The following is a 20735-nucleotide window of genomic DNA, read 5'->3' as shown; positions in this document are numbered from 1 at the left end:
CGCCAACAGAAAGCCACCGAAACATAAAGGCCAACAGCAGCATGTCGTCAAGAACACCGAGCAAGAGGATGGAAGCAATAGAACAAGCAACCCAACAACAGATGATGCTCCCTCAAGAGCGTCAACAGGAGCAGTACAAGAGACGAATAGGATCGGACGTAGCAAAGACGTGAGTACAAAAAATCAGTCTCTTCTTTCTAAAAAGTCTCTTCTCTCTAAACTAGAAACGGTCTTGAGTTAATTGACAAATCTGCAAAAAAAATATACACTCAGTCGGACAAGTATCATATCGACGCTCCCGCAAACGAGGCACGGGCTGATCTAGCATCGACCGTTAACAGCACGACAGAAAAACAAGAAGAAAACAACAAAGAAGTGGTAAAACTTCCAAACCCACTTTTCCCAAATACCGTCAACTCATATTGTTTCATCTATCAGGTATTACAAGCACAACAAAGAGAAGAGGATGCCCATGCAAAACAGAAAGTTGATATAGAAGAGCTTTTCAGCACAAGAGCATTCCAGATGACCGATACAGGGGAGAAAGCCTCAGACACTCCACCTGGTGACACACCCAAGGCTGGTATACAAAGCAAAGAAAAAGTGGATGCACAAACGGATATCCCAAACACCATCGCGAAGGTAAAATTCAGCAAGAAACATTTTTCCATTATTTATAAGGAATGTACTGCCTAGTACAACCTGTCACAGCGATACAAGAATTACAAGGAATGAATCATGCTTTTCCTTTTCGTGAAACGCAGGAAACAAACGAGGACGATCATGCCAAAGAACAACAAGGAGTACAAACGGAGGAAGCCAAAAAACAATGGAAAATGGTGACTTAAATGGTACCTAGTACCCCGACTAAAGAGCACTCTTCACCTGACAAACACAACCGAGAAGATATCCCACCAGCATCAAAGACCAAAGAGGTGAAGCTACATGCACCTGCTCCTACAACATTAAAACAAAAAAGTTATGCATGCACAGATGAAGTCCAAACTTTATTTACATTTTTTGATTGAACAGAACAAAGAAACAAATGAAGCAGAAGACGTGCCTCGAGAAGCGATAGAAAGTACCGCTCCGGCTCAACAATGTACAAAGACTTCAGAAGACAAAGAAGAAGTGACAGGCACGGCACCAGAGACATTGAATGTAGAGGTCAAGCTACAAACCCTCTTTCTATAGCATATAAAAAAATGCATCCACAGAAAGAAACAAAGACACATTTTAATTGCGTTCCGACAGATGCAAGAAACAGATGAGAGCACCAATGTTGAAGACAAACAAACACAAAAACACAAGGGAATGGAAGAAGAGGAAGATGTTCTTCCAACAACAGACAGCGTAACCGCCGTAGACCAAGCCAGAAACCTTCGCTGTCCGGGCGAAAAATAACAGGGATGGCAACATCAATGCAAAAGATCGAAAAGGTGAAGTGAGATAAGCTGCTTTTAAGGAAATTAGAAATTTGAGTGAACAAAGACACAAATGAAATATCATTTACCTACATCTATGTCTCAACAGCCACAAGACAAAACGATGACACCACGGATGAACAAAATGAGAAAGATCCAGAGGAGGTCCAAAAACCTCCACTCACGGAAGGAAAGGCCGAAGAGGTAGCGCCGGCGGAAACGACTCAAAAGGTGAACTACAATAAAAAAAGTTCAAAGACACACTGAACATCTAAGTATTTTTCTTAGGGAACGGACACCAAACTACAATGAAAATAACGAGCATATTTTATTTATTTATTAACCACGCTTTTTACATGATAACGCAGAAACCTCAACAAGACAAGGACACGGACACCAGCAAAGAAGCAAAGGGCCACAGTGCATTGGAAAACCATGGAGCAAATAATCCAGAGAGAGTGTCAGACAACTTCAAGAAAAAGGCCACACCATCAGAAAAGATAGAATGTTCTGTAAAACATGTTCCCGCCACAAGCACGATGATAACCCAGGACGGCAGTCAAACATAACATGAACCGTTGGTCATGCAAAACCTGGCAATCGAGAAAGGCAAGAAAGAGGAAGGGATCGAACACCTGTACAACAATGTCATGACAGCGAATAAAGACAAAGGGTAAGTTCATGTTACCACCAAAGAATTATTTTCTTCCAATGATTTCCTTCCTTAAACATTTTATATGTATATCTGTAAATGAATATATATATATATATATATATATGTTGCAGGCACAAGATTTTAGTAAATACAGAGACGACAACAGTAACGGTCAGAACATGGCACAAAGCTTCGAGATTGGAAAGGCAGTGCACAGCGAAACCATCAAAGTCATGCTACAGATGTTGAAAAAGCAACTCAGGGGCACAAAGAGAAAGATTCTATCAATACACAACACCGTAAGTAAAGATCACGGCAAAAGCTCAAGTTTCAACAATGAATATTAGTCTATCGATCAATCAACCTTTCTGTACAATTGAATTTACAAATTTCTTTTACCCACACGTGACAAAACAAGTAGGCAGCAATACACAGAGCCAACCATGAAGATCCATTGGAGTTGAAAAATAAAAGTGAACCACACGTAGGAGACAAGACAATGCGCAAAAGGCTTAAAAGATTCCTTGATGTCGAAGAAGAAGAGCAACTACAAGATTTTGACATGGTGAGCACATCTCATGTTACAGATAATAGATACAATCCCAGGTCTACAATTCCATCCTACGATCAACAAATCATCACTAAACCCAAGAAGAATCCCTTATTTATTTATTTTGGATTTTGCAGTTCTTTCTACCAGTCTGCATAGGCGGGCATGTTCAACGCGGTAATGTTCAAGAACAATCTATAGGCCACTACTTCGTTGTTACGATTAACATGAAAAAAGAGCGCTTTGAACTCCTTCACTCTTTGACAATTGAATATATAGGCACAATGGATTACTTCAACACAGTAACAAGCAGAGTAAAGAGGATATGGAAGCAAATAAGCACGTTCCTCCAACTGTCTCCAAGTAGTATTGACCATTTCAAAAAGGTCAAATTGCAAGTGCCGCTTCAGGGAAAAACGTAAGCATTACAAACCTTTCTCCTTTTCCTCACTCACTGTAACAATTATCAATGCAATTCATAAAAAACATAGGATGTTAGGACAACTTCATCTAAACTGCCGAAACATCTTTCGACAGCGACAATAACCAATCATTCTTCTACCTGCAGACTAGACTGTGCGTTCTATATGTTCATGAACGCAAAGCACTACACCGATGGTGGAGAAACAGTGTTACTAACAGAAGAACAAGTGCCAGAGTTGAGGAAGAAAATTCTCTATCAAACAATCAGCCAGTACAGAGATACGGCCGCACTGTCATTAATCAACTACACAATAGATTTCTCTTTCTAAAGACAACAAAGTAAAATTCTACTTATTCAATTTTCAGAGACACACCAATAAGTTTTTATTTTTTATCTTAACAGATATTCTGAACTGTGAGGTCGATATGGAAGACAGCGAAATGCAACAAATACAATGTGACATAGTAGAAGAAGAGATTCCTCCAACTCCCGAGCACACTGGGACAAGCGCTCAAGATTTACAGGTTATTGAGATTAATGACACAACCAGCGATGAGGAGAAAGAAGATTATCATGCGAGCAGCAAGGATACCACCAAAGTGTCTGAAGAAGCACTCATGGAAGAACATGTCCAGACAGATGCTGGTCTGCAGAGGGAACAACATGCACAACCAGACACTGATTTACAAAAGGAAGACGAACGGAAAGAACCACCGATAGAACCAGACAGACCACCCCAAGATAAAAACACTAAAGGCATAACACGCTCTCCTTTCGAAGTGGATAACAGGACAAAGATTACACCAACTCGCCAACAACAGCTTTCCAAACATAACAAGAACCCTCTTGGTGAAGATCGCATATCAGGAACATCACCCGAGGCAGAACATGCACAAGAAGAAAAGAAGCAGAAAAAGAAGGATTTAGTAGAAAAGATACTTCAAAAGAGGAAACGCGATGCTGTAGTCTCAGTAGAACCGAGCATCAAAAACAACAACGCCCAAGAGGAAGCACCAACACCTAGGCAGCTTAACGAGCAGGAGGAGTTAGGTCACGACAACAAAAAGGCAAGGCATCTTGCAAGAGTGCAGACAAGTTCCCCAAAACCCTCGACGATTCAATCATATGACATCAGCTCAGCATAATCTCTACTAAGAGGCCATTGAGGCGAACAAGCAAGGAACTTGAGACACTCAATGTTGCACCACTTGTTCCAGGAGATTTCATTTACAAAGAAAAGGCCACGCAACTCTATAGATATATGATGAGCCGTCAAGGACAGAAAGAATGCGGAGGGTAAACAGATTCTCCTTGTTCCATGGAAACGATTACAGAGGCCTGCGCATTCTCTAACATCCAAACTAACCATTCACTCACCTACTTCTAAACCATCCTCCTTGCTTGCAGAAAACCGCTATATAAAAACTCAAAGCGAGAAGACAACATTTTAGCAAAATCCTTCATGGAACAGGCAGGAAAAGGACAATCACAAATAGAGGGCTCCATGCTAAACGCTTTACTGGACGAATGGATAGAACAGGAACAGTTAAACACAAACGACACGACTATACTCCCTGCATATTTCGCAAATGTATGCATTCCTCCCCCACAAAAACACCACCGTCATTACTATGATAGAATATTTAACTAAAACCACACACTCTCTTTCTTCAAGCTGGTGCTCAGTCTCAATTACAAAGAAGGAGAGCTATCGGAATTCAGCGAGGACGGTGCACTACAAGGATTTGAACAAATCGTGGGAGGTAAAAACATCCTGCATTCGAAGATGGTAAGTTCAGAATTATTACTGAACACATGACTTATTCTCCTTGAGCTTCAACAATTAAATGAAATTCAATTTTTACAACAACAATGATCTCCTCTCTCAATGTAGATCATGATACCTCACCACATAGACAGCCACTACACGCTTTATGTACTGAACAAGTACAGAGATAGGGTCGGCATTCTAGACTCACTAGAATATGTAAACTACGCCGATTTGTGTTGGAGTAAACACCAAGTGCATCGAGCACAACTGGTGACAGTATGATGCTCTTACTTTTTGTACATTGATTTATTATTTTCCTCGTGACAGTATGATGCTCTTACTTTTCTCAATGCAAATCACAGATGAGAAGGATGTCCGTGCTGATGAACAAGTACAACCATCTAAAACACAAGAACGAACCAGACTGGGGAAGGATAGGAGAAAGGCCTTACAGGATCTGCGCACCAAAGCAACAAGGAACACAATGCGGACACTTCACGACCCACTTTGCAAAATACTGGAATGGGAAAGAACTGGTCAAGGACATAGAGGATATTCATGTAAGTTACCAGTACATGCACGTCAAATAAGTTGATTTCTTTATTACCGTAATTAGTTTATTCACAATGGTGGACAGCACATAACAGTTCATTTTGACATGCCTGCAGCCCAGCAAGGTGGATACCGAATGGAAACCAGAGTACGTATTCACACTCATATTCTGTAAAACCAACCAAATAAAGCACAATGAACTTCCTGGAAAACTCAAAGATTTCAAACCAGAGACTACAAACCTTTTTTCGCCCATGAAAGGTAATACAACTATTTTCATTTTTACCACCAGTCAACATGACAAGAGCTTCAAATATATCTTTTAGAAACAACAGCCATAATTTTTTATCTATTTTGACAGAGCGAGACGAAAAACACCAGCATAAGTCAGTGAACACCAACAAGTACCCGCAACCCTGGCATTCGTTTAAACACGTGGATATGGCGAATGAGCTCTACGACATAGTCATGAGTGACACATGGCAACACCAATTCAAAAGGTGACTTGGTTCCTTTTACACCTGAAATTAGTTAAAGTTAGGCAGCAATCACACAAATAAGACAGGAAACTAGAAAGAACCTTAAATTCTTGTTTATCAGCTTGCTACTCAATGACCTTCTCAACAAAAAATTCTTCTACTGTCCTGCCTGTAAGCAGAAAAGTAGTATACTCGAGACATCAACCAAGTAGCGACATCAAAACGAATCTCACTGGTTCAAAACTAAAGGAAGTATTTGGGCCTCCAAAGAAGAAAAACCGTGAAGGCATGGAAAAGAAGGTGCTCGATGAGTTGGCACAAGCATGGGAAAGCAGACAAACCAGACCCAAAAGACATAGACTACTATTAGGCCCAAGCTTTGCAGAGGTAAATTTAAAAAAAACACAATGATCATACGAACTCATCTTTTTGCAACGATTGTTTAATCTCTTGGTACTCATTTATTTTTTCTAACTCGTTTTTATCATTTCTTATTTGTAGCCTGCAGAACATTCTCGGTTTAAAGGATAAAAATAAAATCTATGGCGAACTTCAGAGATGATTTCATGCGAGAGAAGGATGTATTGGTTCCTTTGTTCCTTACGAAATGTCAATCAGAGAAGCTCAAAACAGCAAAAATGGTGATAGCGTTTTCCGTACAACAAAATAAATATAAACATTTCAAACAGAATACTATATTCTAAACTCTCCTCTAACAATAAAACTTTTCTACCGCATGTATTCATGCCATTTGAAAAGGAAGACCGTTACACACTATTAGTGCTCGACAGATATAGCCGGAAACTTCACATCATAAAACCTGAAGAAACCACTCTTGAAGAAATGAAGAGGATACAATTCCTAAAAAATAACATGCATGATGCCAAACTAAGTAACCAGGTCGCTGCCATGGAAGTCAACGAAGCCAACAAAAAAAAGGAGCACGAGAAATACCACAACCACAAAGACAAACTGGTAAGAATTGTAAATAACACCATCTTTCAGTTCTACAAATTACACTACATGTCTCTCTAAAACAAAAACAAAATGCAATTCCCAGGTGCCCAGGTTTAAAGAAGTATACGAAATATTACTCGGTGAAACACTGGAAAAGGAAAAGACTTGATGGGAAGTTCATTTTTTACAGGGCGTTCCAAAGGTAAACAAAGGTAAAACCCCGTTTGCTGTTCTAAGGTTCGCGCATCTCTTTGATGGCAACCACTTTGTCGAAGATATAGATAATTTTGACGTAAGTTTTCGCTGAAAACTCGCACTAAATCTGCTAGATATCACACAACTGCATGAACTAATTCTGATGTAATTTTTCTCCTTGTTTTTTGCTGAACTTTTTATAGGATGACACGGAACAATGGAGAGCAGAACAATTGTGCAAGCTATTATTTAGCGATCAGAATACAATCCATGCCAGCGAAATGGGCAATGAGATTAGAAAGATCTATGAGGACATCAGGAAAATAAACAATTGTGGAAAGGCAAACGAGACTAGCTCCATCGACACCTCAGAAAACGGTTAAACCGCACCTCATACTGTGATAATGTAGCAACAGACTCTTTTTATTGATGTACTTAGTTCCTTGTTTCTTCTGTAACCAAGCATTCGAACAAAAGCCGGTGCCCCGAGACACTTCACAACTATCGATCCAAGTGGTCGATGACCATGCCCCATGAACTCCCATGTCTGTCCCTAAACATATGTACATCATGTTGGCATGCCGTGACTCTACATACTCCTCACGCGTGACCGCCGGTGACTTTGATGTTTCACAAACATTCCCCCTCTCTGCAACCGTGTGCTGCCGAATGCCACCAACCTACAACATGCATCTGGCCTGAGTCCAAGCGTGACTCTCTAAATGAGTATTCAAACCAATGCATGTTGTGCCACCCACTCGCGCCATTAGACACCTCACACCTGTGCATCCACAAATGGTGCCTCCCTACCTCAGTATTAGAAAGCAAGCCTATACTACCACACCGCCATGCATCCACAGGGTTGAGAGTTAGTGATGCCTCTCGAAGACCAACACCCCTCCATGCCCGTGATGCCAGACACGCGTGACTCTCTAGAGGCTTCACAACCTTGACTCCCTAACTGCGTATTCGGAATCATGCCTCTGGAATCACACTTTTGTGCATCCACACGATTGATAGCTGCTCGCACCGACAAAAACCCCACTTCCGTGCCTCTTGCGGCTTCACCTCCGTGCCTTCTGTCCCTGCATCCACGTGCCCAACGTCTCACGCCCCGAGAGTTTTACAACGTCTCTCCACAAACATAACAACCGTGCATCTCTAACCGAGCATTCCAACACGTGCCTCTGCCACCACACTCTTGTGCATCCACAAGGTTGATACCCGTGCATCGAGAAGTCCCAATGCAGTGCCTTACGTACCTGCATCCAGGTGCCTCCCTCACATGACACTTGCCATGACTCTTACATATCCCATGGTGTCACACACCCTTGGCTCTGAACACTTCCAAACCGTGACCCTGTAACTATGTATTCGGACCTCACCTCCCCTACCCCATCCACGAGCCCCTGGATGGTTGTGGTGCCTTCTTTTCTGTAGAGACTTCACTGCCGTGCCTCCGGCCCCTGTAGTAACAGACGCTGGTGGCTCTAGAGACTGCAAACATGTGCGTCTCTAAATGCGTATTTCGACCCATGCCAATCTTGCCACTCCTCGAGAAGCCGCGCTTGTCTGCACAACTAAACTGTACCCAACGTCCAAAGACTACTTTCTATTTTCTTGTTCTTAGAGTAAAGAGCAACATTACTACTTCAAAATCACATGTTTGCTCAATAAACATAGTACTTAGCAAGCTAAATAACTTGTTCAGTCACATAAACAAACTGGAAACCTGACATAAGCGAACTTGTTTAACCTGATACACATGACACTAGAAACTGCTTCGTTCTAACAAAGGTAAACTATGAACTTGAAACAATAGAAAGGACAAGCACAAACACAAGCAACTCCAATGCCAATTTTCTAAGTTTTCGTCATCACTAGTAGCCGTAGTAGGGATCGTCATAATTATTCTCTGCCTCTTTTGCACTCTCCAGTCCTTCTCTGATGTTTTCAATTCTCTTCCACGACTCGTAGGTGGCGTACGCATCTATAGCGGCATACTCGATGAGGTAATTATGCAGTGGGCTGATCCCCCATATTTTATGGTCTTCAACCCTGTCAATCTTATTCTTCATTTGTTTGTAGAATGGGTGGATCACGCTCCCTGCAACGTCAGCCAAAGAGTGGAACCTTGTTCTTCCCCTGAACGTAACTCTCCATTTGCGCTGGATGTCGAAGTACTTGTCGGGGTTGATCTCCAAACCAGATCTTCGCAGCATCTCTTTGTCTCCTTCAATACTGAAGCCGGCAAAGGCGTAGAACCTGTCCTCCTTCAGGAACGGGCGCAGGCTCTTGGGCCTGCAAGGGGGATGACAGATTTAAGGTGGATCCATCAAGTATCCAGCAAGTACATGCTTACATAGTACGTACAATTCATGCATGAAATAATTTCAGAAACTACTAGGCAAAGTTCAGAAATTAAATACAAGCACAACATGTTATTTTTCTTTTGGTATTTACAATTGAATCAATGACCTATCTGCTTCTTAACCACAACACTACATCAATTCAAGAAACTGAACTATACTAGAACATCAAGTATAGAGACTACACTTCAACAGAGACTACACTAGAACATCAAGTTCAGAAAATAATCTCGTACATCAAATTCATAAATTAATCTAGTGCATCAAATACATAAACTGATTTGGTTAGTCAGGTTCAAAATCTATTCTGCTACATCTACTTCAGAGACTTCACTGATACATCAAGTCCATAAACCAATTTAATCAAATTGCAGGGTGCCATAGCTAATTAAACAGAAGCATGAAGAGGTTGGATTTGTAGAATGGTTCACCATTTTGTTGCCGCAGTGATGTGGTATACCAGACAGAGTTCCTCCACGCATAACTGCAGAACCACTGCCCTCTGCAGAGGTTTGTCTTCCCTGGTGTACTCGACATCAACGCCAATGTGCTGAGGGTACAAGCCGCAGACCCTCTTCCGGATCATACTGATCATCTTGTCGGCTTCATCAGGATTGCTGGTGCATACGACATCCAGCTTTTCCTTGCCGTGGATGTCAACCTCCTTGAGGTGCCTTTTGTAGTCGTGCTTCTGACCAGGGACCTGAACATCGTCGACCTCGGTGCTTTGGTCGGACGTCTCACCATGGGGATGCTTGGCAGATGGTTCCTCCGCCATTACGCTCCTCCAGCGATGGCGACCTTGAGATAGAGATTGTGAGGAGTTGCTAGTTGAGATGGAGCGGCAATGGTGTTTTCGGAATTGAGAGGCTATGCAAGCGCAGTTGCCCTTTTGTGGTAAGGTTTGGATCGTGGAGGAAGCGGTTGGACGCGCCCTCGTCATGGTAGTCAGGGCGGTACACACGCGCTCGCTGTTGCTGTGCGTCGGGGCAACCGCCGAGTGGCAGTGCTCGCGGTTGCCGGCAAAAAGAAACCGTCGAAGCGTCCGGTTAAGCACGTATAAAAGTTTTTGCATATAAGCCATTTAAGCACATACTGCACTGGCACGCTTACATAGTGTGCACTCCATTCAGCTACTAAGCACATACTATGTTGAACTGCTTGCACCTTTCCCGACGCACGCCACTCGTACCACACGACCAATGCTGTAGAGACTTTACACATGTGGACCCACAACCGATACTCTCTAAGTAGTATTCGCACCCATGCCTCTACTACCACACTTCCCGACGCATGACTCTCACGTGCCCGTGGTGACACACGCTCGTAACTCTAGAGACTTCACAATCGTGACTCTCTGAGTGAGTATTCGGATGCATGCCCCTGCCACCACACATTTGTGCATCCACAGAGTTGATACCAGTGCTTCTATAATTCCAACGGTAGTGCCTGTAGAGCCTGGTGTTCCGTGCCTCACACGTTTATTAAGATGCTATAACAAACAAAAAAACCATAGGCAGGGGGCACGAATCTTGATGCTAAAATCAGACCGTCGAAGATTACACACGGTTCCACCATTTCCATCTCTCTTGCTTCCTCTCTTCCACAGTAAATCTCGAAACATTCCGCACTCACCCAAGGTCTCCTCCTCCGTTCTACACACGGGCCCAAATTCGAAGTAGACTTCAACTCACAAAACAACCGCCACCGCGCTTCGCCAACCATCCTCCACTTCGAGATACACACCGTCAAATGGTGCGCCCAACAACACAAAGTATCCACCCGGCGGCGACAAAGCGAGGACTTCAACACCGGCGACGGACATCACAACAAAGAAAGACGAACGAACACAAGCATAGGAGGCGAGAAGACGAACACAAGCAATCAAAAGTAAATACCAATCTATCCCATTGCATTCCTCGAGGTAGATCATAATGATCTCTCCATTTCCAGGGAGAGCAACTCTAGCCACCACAAACAGCCGAGTTTTCCGCTATCCAAATCCAACTTGTCTAAAAAATCGAAGTACCGTACACACGACACTACTAGGAAAAGGCTAATTAGTGGCGCACCTATTTTGGCCATTAATGGCGCACTACAGGTGCGCCACTATTATCACGCCACTAGTAACAAATACTAATGGCGCACCCCTGGTGTGCCATTAGTATACCAGACAATAGTGGCGCACCTGGCAGTGAGCCATTAATATGTCAAACGGTGCGCCATTAGTATGCCTCCCAGGGGGCCATATTTACGTTGTGCTCTGGGTTACTAATGGCGCACTTCTAGATAATGCGCCACTAGTGTGTTTATTTTAGTGCGCCACTAAAGTGCAGTAAGGTGCGCCAGGAGTATGAATATTAGGATTTTTTCCTTTTTTGATCTTTGCACAGGTTACGAAATATATTACTGCACAGAATATAGACATCACCACATATAAACAACAGATTTATCGAATACAATAAAAGATTAGTCTCCGAATACAATTCATCATATTAGTCTCCGAATTCAAAATACCGAACAAAGTTATAACATTACAAGTCTCGAGAATGCAAGTAGAGAGTTTGTCTTCACATTACAAGTCGATATCGATCATCTAAATTACCATCACATAGAAGAGAGTTGCGGTCATCAGGATGAGCATCATCGCGATGAAACTGGTCTTCATCCGGTTCCTCCTCCACTCCCTCCTCTCTCCCGCTAGATAGCGCGCGTATCTAGCTTCCGCCTCCGCCCTAGTGGTGTACCCTTTGTAACTGTTACCGCTAAAACGGTGAACCTGTCTCCAACACTCCTCCCAGTCGTCGTAGACTCCGGGAACCTTACCCTTGTACATGACATACGACGGCATCTCTATGCACTAGACAAACAAAAAATTAGTAGAAATTCAAAGACAATACATAAGCAATATATAAGTATGCAACAAAAGGATCGGAAGAGAAAAGCAACACATTAATAGCACGATTCATGGTCCTACTAATAAATAGCATCGATTACATATAAGTTGAATGACTGTCCAAACTAAAGAGACATACAAGTTCATTAAAGTTTAATTACAACATGAGCTAATCGATATTTCAAAACTACATAGCATCACTACTTTCGACTCGACTCAGGGACCGGAGCGTGGATGAAGCCGCCGTCTTTCGTGATGGTCATGAACTCGCGGGCGTTGTCAGCCTGCATTTGTAGCGTTGTTTCTATCTCACTGTTGGACGGTTGATATCTGAGGTAGAACTGCCCCGAAGTATGAAGGACATCTTGATGAATGATTTCCGCAAACTCTGACTGGATGCGAAAGAATTCTTGTCTGATGTCTGCGTCCTGGATTGCCGACAAGCGTGCGGCCCAATCTTTGAGATTATTTGGTAGTAGAAGGTGATTATGGTCCCGTACGATCGCCCGCATGTGATGGAGGGCGTAGTAGGCATCCTTCTGACCGCCAGGCGGCTGCTTGACGCACGGGAACGTCGTATTGTGGGTGAACACGTGCTTGTCGTACCTACGAATTGGCCTGCTGAAGGTGCCTCCAGATCTGGCGTAGCCGGGGAGAACATCATCAAGAACTTTCTTGAATTTGTGTAGTCTTTCTTCGACTGACGGCCCGAGTCGAAATACGTGGCCATGGAATATTTCGGGCTTAAGAGGATTAGTGTGCAATGTGTGTCACTGCACGAAACACGAAATGTAAGAAAAAAAAGAACGATTGAAATCTAAGAAATCATATGTTACGGGGCGGTGAGGGGATGACTTACTCGGGAAAGTAAGGCACGAGGAAGTTATCCTTATCTGGGTTTGCCAGAATTACTCCTTCGAGGTATGAACTCGCGACTTGCCGGTCCCCAACGCTGCCCAAGATCTTGGCACGCATGTAGAAGGGGTCGACTATCACGATGTCCGAGGTCTTGTCTCTAATGATCCGCATCTCCATACTCAGCCAAAATAGCCGAACGAAGGTGTAGTGTAGCGGATGAAGGTTAGACATAGCGAAGATGTCATCAAACCGCAGGACGATCATACCCCCGATGGCGCTATCCACAAAGCCCTTGCCCTCTGGCACCTTGGCCACGAAAACCGGGTATGCCACATCATTCTCGGAGAGACGCCGCTTCTCCAAATAAAGAACACTATCATGCAGACTCCGCATAGCACCGGTTGCAGCATTGAGCAGATTAGTCGGTAGCATCGGCCTACCCGCCACATGCACCCTCATCGATATATCCTTAGGTGAAGGTGGCCCGTCCTGAGCACGGATCGTACTCGGTGCCGGCTGGCTCGCACCCTTGTTGTTTTTTCTTTTTCGTCCCTTCTTCTTCTGCTGTAATGGGATCGAGTTCTGCTCAGAGACTACCTTCTTGAGTGTGTTGGGGCTGATAATATTTCGCACCTCGGCTATCTGAGGCTCGGCGAAGGCGGCAGCTGGAGGTGTCTCCTGAGAACTGAACGCCAGACGACGCCTGTTGCAATTGGGTTTCTCCGCGGTACCAGCTAGATCACGATCGTCTTTTGCAGGGTTGGGTTCTTGAGAAGGAGGCCCCAAGAATTCGTCACCGTACCCATGTTCGTTGAAGTACTTATCAACGTTGGTAAATGTACCGTCGTCGTCGTCGTCCGGATCCTGTGCCATATGCATGTCCGGATCCTGTGCCATATGCATGTCCGGCATGTCCGGTAGCGTTGCGAGGGTCTTGCCATGGCTTGGCGTCGGCACGACTGGCGGTGTTGTTTGTGGGGTGGTGTCCCCCGCCCCCAAACGAATCTGGCTCTTCGGCCAAAGCATGGGCCAGCTTATGCAGGCGCTGAGGGTCATCACATCATCTTCGTCGGCCCCACGGGGTGGATACGGAGGTAACAAGTCATCGCAGCCCGGTAGCACCCGAACCAGTTGAACCCTATATAGGGTGGGTGGCATCGGATTACCGTGGAACACGCGACTGCCCGGTTGAACGATTCTGGCCTTGGCGACATCGACCAACTCGTCGTTCACGAAGTGCAGGAGAGTGCATGGAACGTCGGCGGCGCCCTGCGAAAATATGTAGGGCATCAGGGATGCCCAGTCAAAGGCAAGGAGATGAAGTCATCGGCCGAGAGGCTTAGTTACCGTGATGGCGTCGAGCTCGGCTAATGTCGAGGCACCGCCAACGGCGGGCGTTCAAGTGACAAAGGGGCCAGTTGCTGCCGAGGTGCTGGCCGGCGTATTCTTCCCACACCCGGGTGCATTAAGCTCCAATGCTGGCGCCGACGCCGGAGATACCAATGCGGCCTCCGCCGGAGACACCAATGGCACCGCCAATGCATTGTGCGAGTTGCTGCCCGTGAAGCTGGGAATCGGGGCGGCCCCTGTTGGCCGCCCGCAATCCACGCCTGCAGCCCCTCAATCAAGGTAGGCACAATGGCGGTGATCGTCGCTCCTAGTTGGTCTCGCACTTGCTCTTCGACTATCTCCGGAATCCGCGCCACTTGTGCCTTGAGTTCTTGAACCTTGCGCTCCTGGCTTTCCGAGCTGGTCTTTCTCTCCTTTCGCCCAGCGGTATAGTATTCCGACAATTTCGTGGACAAGCCTTTGCCGGCCACACGACCAGCTGACGACAGCTTACTGAGCTTATCCTTGTTTTTCATTACGTTCAACGCCCTATTTAAAGTGGTGTCCCAAGGGGAGCTCTGAGACGACCCCGTGCTACTGCTTTCAGTGTCCCGCGGAAGGAACGTGAACCATTTATAAATTTGGCTTCATTAATTAGAATGCAACCATATGGAGCTAATTACGCGGGGGGTATTCCTTACCAGAACAAGCTCAAGCGCCTTGGTCTTCGGATCCGTGGTAAGCTCCTTTGTTACTGGGTCCACCTTGTACCGGGCCCTGACATAGTTCCTGGTCTGCTTGTCACGGTATTTCTCGAAGAGGGGCGGTAGGCCTTGCTCGGCACGCTCCGCATCCTCCTCGTCCCATATAGGTTCCACCACTCTGTAACCGCCGGACTGAGTCCGTGGACCCCTAAGTTCAAGTCCCGCATATCTTTCCCCCACTGACTTGATTCCGCGGTTGCGTTGCTCTTGCACTTGGTCTTGAACTCCAGGTACTCAGCTTCGTTGATCGAAGGATTTGTCTCCTTGATCTTCTCATAGCTATCACCTCTTACAATCCTTTTCTTCACCGCGGCTCTCCAAGTAGCCAGGGCCGTGCTCATCTTCGTGAGGGCGGCACTGTTCACTTTATTCCCCGAGAGGCGTGTGTTTGCAAAGTCACCGGGGAACTTGTACCGTTCATGCAGCTTCGTGAAGAGGAGGTTGCGCAAATTCCCTCGGTCACAATGCCTTAGGTCCTCGGTGTTGATCGAGATGGTGCTCCGGAGAATGCACCCGAGCTGTCCCGCGTACCCCTTGACTAAATCTTTGGGCGCCATTGGATGCCCATCAGAGGACACTTCAGTAAATTCCTCCTTGACGGTGCCGAGCACGTTCGGGCGCCGGTCCTTCCGTTGCCTTTTCGGTGGCTGCCATCTGTGCGTGTGTTGCCATCATCAGTGGTGGCATCCTCGGCGGCACCATCAGTGGTGTCATCCCCGACACCACTAGGGGTTGTGTAGTCAGGATCGGTGTCTTCCGCGGCGTCCTCATAGCGGTGAGGTTCTTCCTCCATCTCCTGGGACAGCTCCCAGAATGCCTTGCCCGAACCACAGGCCTCATCTTTGTGGGCCATGTTTTGCTCTAAATAGGAAAAAAGTTTGGTCAAAAAGTTGGTTATTGTCAAGGAACAAGATCTCTAAGTTGACCAAATAACCTAATTCTCGAGGAATGTCGCCAAAGAGTTGGTTATTGTCAAGGAACAATTGAGAGATGTTTGTGATATTGCCTAGGTGTTTTGGGATGGAACTTGTTAGTGTGTTGTTGCTAAGGTCCAAGTCCCTTCCTAACCCCCTTCTTCTTGTCTCCTCTCACTATCTCTCTCACCATCATATAATTTCTCCTTAATAAATAAAGGATCTATCTCCACATACTTGGTTCTGTCGTGTTGGATCGGGTTACTGGTTATGCTTATAGCTGATTTATTATTACACCACACCTTCAAAGGCCTTTTCCCAGCACCTTCATTTTGATAGAGGATTTCTACCCATAATATTTCACTAAGTCCTAGTGACATAGCTCTATACTCTGCTTTGGCTGTTGATTTGGACATAACTAATTGTTGTTTGCTTCGCCATGACACCATGTTTCCCTCCAACCAATGCACAATAGCGTAAAGCTGATCTTCTGTCATCAGGACAATTCCCCCAATCGGCATCGCAATAACCATCCATATGGCCATTCTTCTTAAACCCCTTCCCAGGACTGCATTTTAGATACCGCAAAATAGGTTATACTGCATCCATATGTCCACTCCTAGGATCAAGCATGTATCTGCCTACCACACTTGCGGCATAGGCAATGCCAGGTCTTATATGCCTTAAGTATAGGAGTCCCCCACCAAATCTGGCATCTCTTAGTACATTCTAAGAGATTTGCAGATTCCAAGGTAGACTCTATAGTTCCAAACAACAAGTATGCATGAAACAGGAATGCAAATATGTCCACCTGATTCAAGTAAAAGATTAATGTTGCAGATTCCAATAAAAATGTGATAAAGAGGGCACCACTATATATTGAATATTGATTCAGCATCATGCTTTTTTGGAGATTGATATAGCAAAAAAAATAGAAAATCTCCTAAAAAAAGTCATGCTAAATACACATACATGTAGTTTATCAAGTGATGGACAAAAGAACAGTTGATCCTACTTAATTAAGTACTAAGATACCCCGGCCCATGCATTAGTGGCAAGTACCCCATATGTCCTATTTTTAGCAAAGTCATGCTAAAATTCACGGAAAATTTCAGCATGACCTTTGCTGAAAATAGGACATATGGAGTACCCGAATTTGCCGGAACGGAAGTTAATCGACATTCTGGCAAACTCAAGGGCCTCTCCGGCACACCTAAGATCAGTCAAACAGTAATCACAACAATGGCGGCAGCAAACAGTAAATTCCAGCTTCATGATCACTGGGATGGCATGGCTAATACAAACCACAATAACCGGACAACGGTCACCAAATGTGATTTTGTCCATTGCAAATAGGATTGAACCATTTCAGAAATCAAATTGACAAAACTAAGCAAGTTTCTGAACATGTCCAGTTATTACCACACTTGCAATTATAAATTACTCCATGCCATAGCAAGCAACAGGCAGAGCAGTAGTGTGGCGGCAGCAGAGAGCAGCATCAGCAGCGGGAAAGAGCAACGCCAAGGCAGCAGCAAGCAGCGGCCAAGCAGCAAACATCAACAGCAGCAGTAGTGCAGTCAGCAGAGTTATATATTTTCTCCTTGACTGTGAGATCTTGTGTGAATCAAGAATATATTGTGTGTCCGTATTTAGGAGTAGTGACTTTGTAAATATGAATTACTAATAATGATACTGATACTGTGATCACAAAAGTAATGCCGTGTACGATGAATAAGATATACTCTCTAGCTAGCTCCAAACAGGGGTATATTTTCTATCCTTCACCAGGAGAAATTGTATGGAACTAGAAATCAAAACTTTACAGGCAGTAATTTTGTAAAAAGGAATTAACAATGATGCTGACACTGTGGTCACAAAAGAACATATTCCTGAATCATCCTATGATCTTTCAACCCCCAAAAATGCATCGCCAGACAGGCACTGAGAGGTGTGATGCCCAATTGGTCACATCAAATACTAGAGCATGTAGAGCATTTTGCTAGGGAAAGAGGGAAGATATGTACAGTACAGAGAGCACAAAGATTCATGGCTACGGAACAGAGAAAAGTAGACAAGATTGGCGAAAGGACCATTACACTGAATCATTTAACCTCTCCTCTCCCAGGGAATTTAACAGGAGGGGCCAAGCAAATAGAGCATGCATTTTGTTTGTAAGAAGAAGCCTAGCCAAAAACCCCAAAACCAAAGAAAGAAGCTCATCCATAAAAGAAACCCCCCAAAAAAGAAAGCATCTCTCTAACTGAAAACAGGATATTCGGGCACAATTCAGTCATGCTACTGCTAGTTTGGCAGTTGCCACATAAGCATATAGATTAAAGCTGTACATTATAAGGCAGGGTGAGGGAAGCAACCATATATACCTGCACCAGTAGTTATATTTGGAGCAGGTGTGTTGGAATGTAACGTGGGCTGCCCTCTGAAGTTTTGTATAACTCCTTCTGGACAACTCCTAAAAATGTTGCTATGAAGAGAAGTGGCCTGAGAGTGCACGCCCCGTATCCTCTACCCAGCAGAGGTTGATCGGTACCTCTGTATTAGGTTTCTAAGCACACTACCTGCATTAATTAAGCACCAGTCAGAAACTGACTTTCTCCATGGCGACAGGGCAACCAACTTGGCGTATAACGTAATAAGATCCCGAGTTTACACAGAAGAATAAAAACAAAGCATATGTCTATTAGTTGAATAATACTAGTATATTGGGCACAATTAAGTGGGGCTTATTTTAGTTGCCAAAGTTGGCACATAGGTATACTAATTAAAGCAGCAATTTATGCGGTGGAAATAGCCATGTATACATGCACTGGTAGTTGTATTTGCAGCAGGTGCCCTCAAAGAGGAACGGAGGCCGCTGACACAATCTCATTGCAAATCGCATTCGCCGACCGATGCCTTGCAAGATGCCTTGAGGCCTGTGACATACACATATAGGCACACAAAGATTAAGTTGAGAAAAAGGGGATAAAGAAAATTGGCAACCAGTAAAGCGGCATCGATCTTTCAGTCTGTTTTCTGGAATGCAGACACTGCCTCTTGCAGTTGCAGAATCAGCATCATGTATAGAAGAAGAATTCCTTACAACCTCGATGAACTCTAGCCATCGATTGCAATACAAGGCCTCGTGTTCTTTTAGGACTCGAACAAATCTTCGGTAAGATACAGGCCAGACTCTCTACAGTCTACACACGACGAATCAAACAGCACCCTAACGCGGAACCTTCTTCGGAGCTCAGTAAAATTACTGAATACCATATGAGAACCAACCAAACTCCCCTGCGAATAAGTGATGCTCAAAATTCAAATGGCTGGAGCTGAGCTACAAGCAAGTATCATGCTCGACAGTGGCGCAGTTTTGTCTCTCCACAGTGAGCGATTCATGCCAGACTCGTCCATCTACCAAACTAGATCCGCCAGACCAAAATACGACAGGAGCGCAGCTAGCGGCTCAAGATTGATGAAAGGGCCCCTTTTTAGGTTTGATTGAGCCCAAGAATTAGAAAGAAGCGGCGGCTTACGGCAGCGACGGATGGCCAGGGGCGCGCAGGCGGATGCGTGCCCAAGGGCAGGAGCAGCGGGGAGGGCGTGCGCCGGGGCGCGACAGAGGAGCCCGGGGGCACGGGCCGGCTGTGGGGTGAGCGCGAGGTCGACCGCGGCGGCTTACGGCGGCCTATGGAGGCGGATCGAAGGGGGGAACGGGTGAGGGACTCACCGCGGAGATCGTGACAGGCTCGGTGAAGGCCGGGGTGGACCGGAGAGACGGTGGCGATCGCGAGATGGCGACAGCTGGAGGAAGAAGGACTCCTCCTCCTAGTGCTCCGGCGGCGGAGCGGGCGCAGGGGCCGTCGTGTGCGGGGGGTCGGCGGCGGCGGTGGAGAGCGGGCGCGGGGGGTTTGCTCGGCGGCGGTGGAGAGCGAGAGCGCTCGAGGGGGATCGTGGCGAGGGAGGGGGATCGATCTGGCGAGGGAGGGTTAGCGAGGGGGGAAGGTTAGCAATGGCGCACCTCCTAGGGGTGCGCCATAAGTACTTTGATAGCAATGGCGCACCTTCCCCTGGTGCGCCATTACTAACCTTTTTTTGGATTTTTAGTTGCATCTAATATTTTTTTAAAAATGACGATCAAATTTGACAACATTTATGAATGTGAAAAAATATCAACAAATTTGTTATTTGAAAATATTTATGAATATGTAAAAATATCATCAAATTTGTTATTTCAAAATATCATAAAATTTGTTATTTGAAAATATTTGAAAAAATATCATAAAAATTTGTATACCAATGGCGCACCTCCTAGGGGTGCGCCGTAAGTACCTTGATAGCAATGGCGCACCTTTCCCTGATGCGCCATTACTAACTTTTTTTTGGATTTTTAGTTGCAGCTAATATTTTTTTAGAAAATGCCGATCAAATTTGAAAACATTTATGAATGAGAAAAAATATCATCAAATTTGTTATTTGAAAATATTTATGAATATGACAAAATATCATCAAATTTGTTATTTGAAAATATCATCATTTTATTTTTATTTTTAGTTGCATTCATTTGTGAATTGGTAAAACATTTATGAATATGG

General features: G+C 44.8%; 1 long non-coding RNA gene across 1 annotated transcript; it reads right to left on the bottom strand.

The window, feature by feature from the left end:
- Nucleotides 1-12126: 12126 nt before the first annotated feature.
- On the bottom strand, nt 12127-20129 carry LOC123073957 (uncharacterized). The gene is made up of 3 exons (XR_006435810.1): nt 19871-20129; nt 18522-18716; nt 12127-12236 (listed from the first exon to the last, which is right to left on the bottom strand). It is a non-coding gene; the product is annotated as an uncharacterized lncRNA (long non-coding RNA).
- Between the last annotated feature and the right edge of the window lie 606 nt (nt 20130-20735).

This window comes from Triticum aestivum, chromosome 3D (assembly GCF_018294505.1).
Source record: "Triticum aestivum cultivar Chinese Spring chromosome 3D, IWGSC CS RefSeq v2.1, whole genome shotgun sequence".
Classification (NCBI taxonomy): Eukaryota; Viridiplantae; Streptophyta; class Magnoliopsida; order Poales; family Poaceae; genus Triticum; species Triticum aestivum.
Note: the sequence above shows the minus strand (reverse complement) of the source record. Positions and strands in the feature narration are given on the sequence as shown.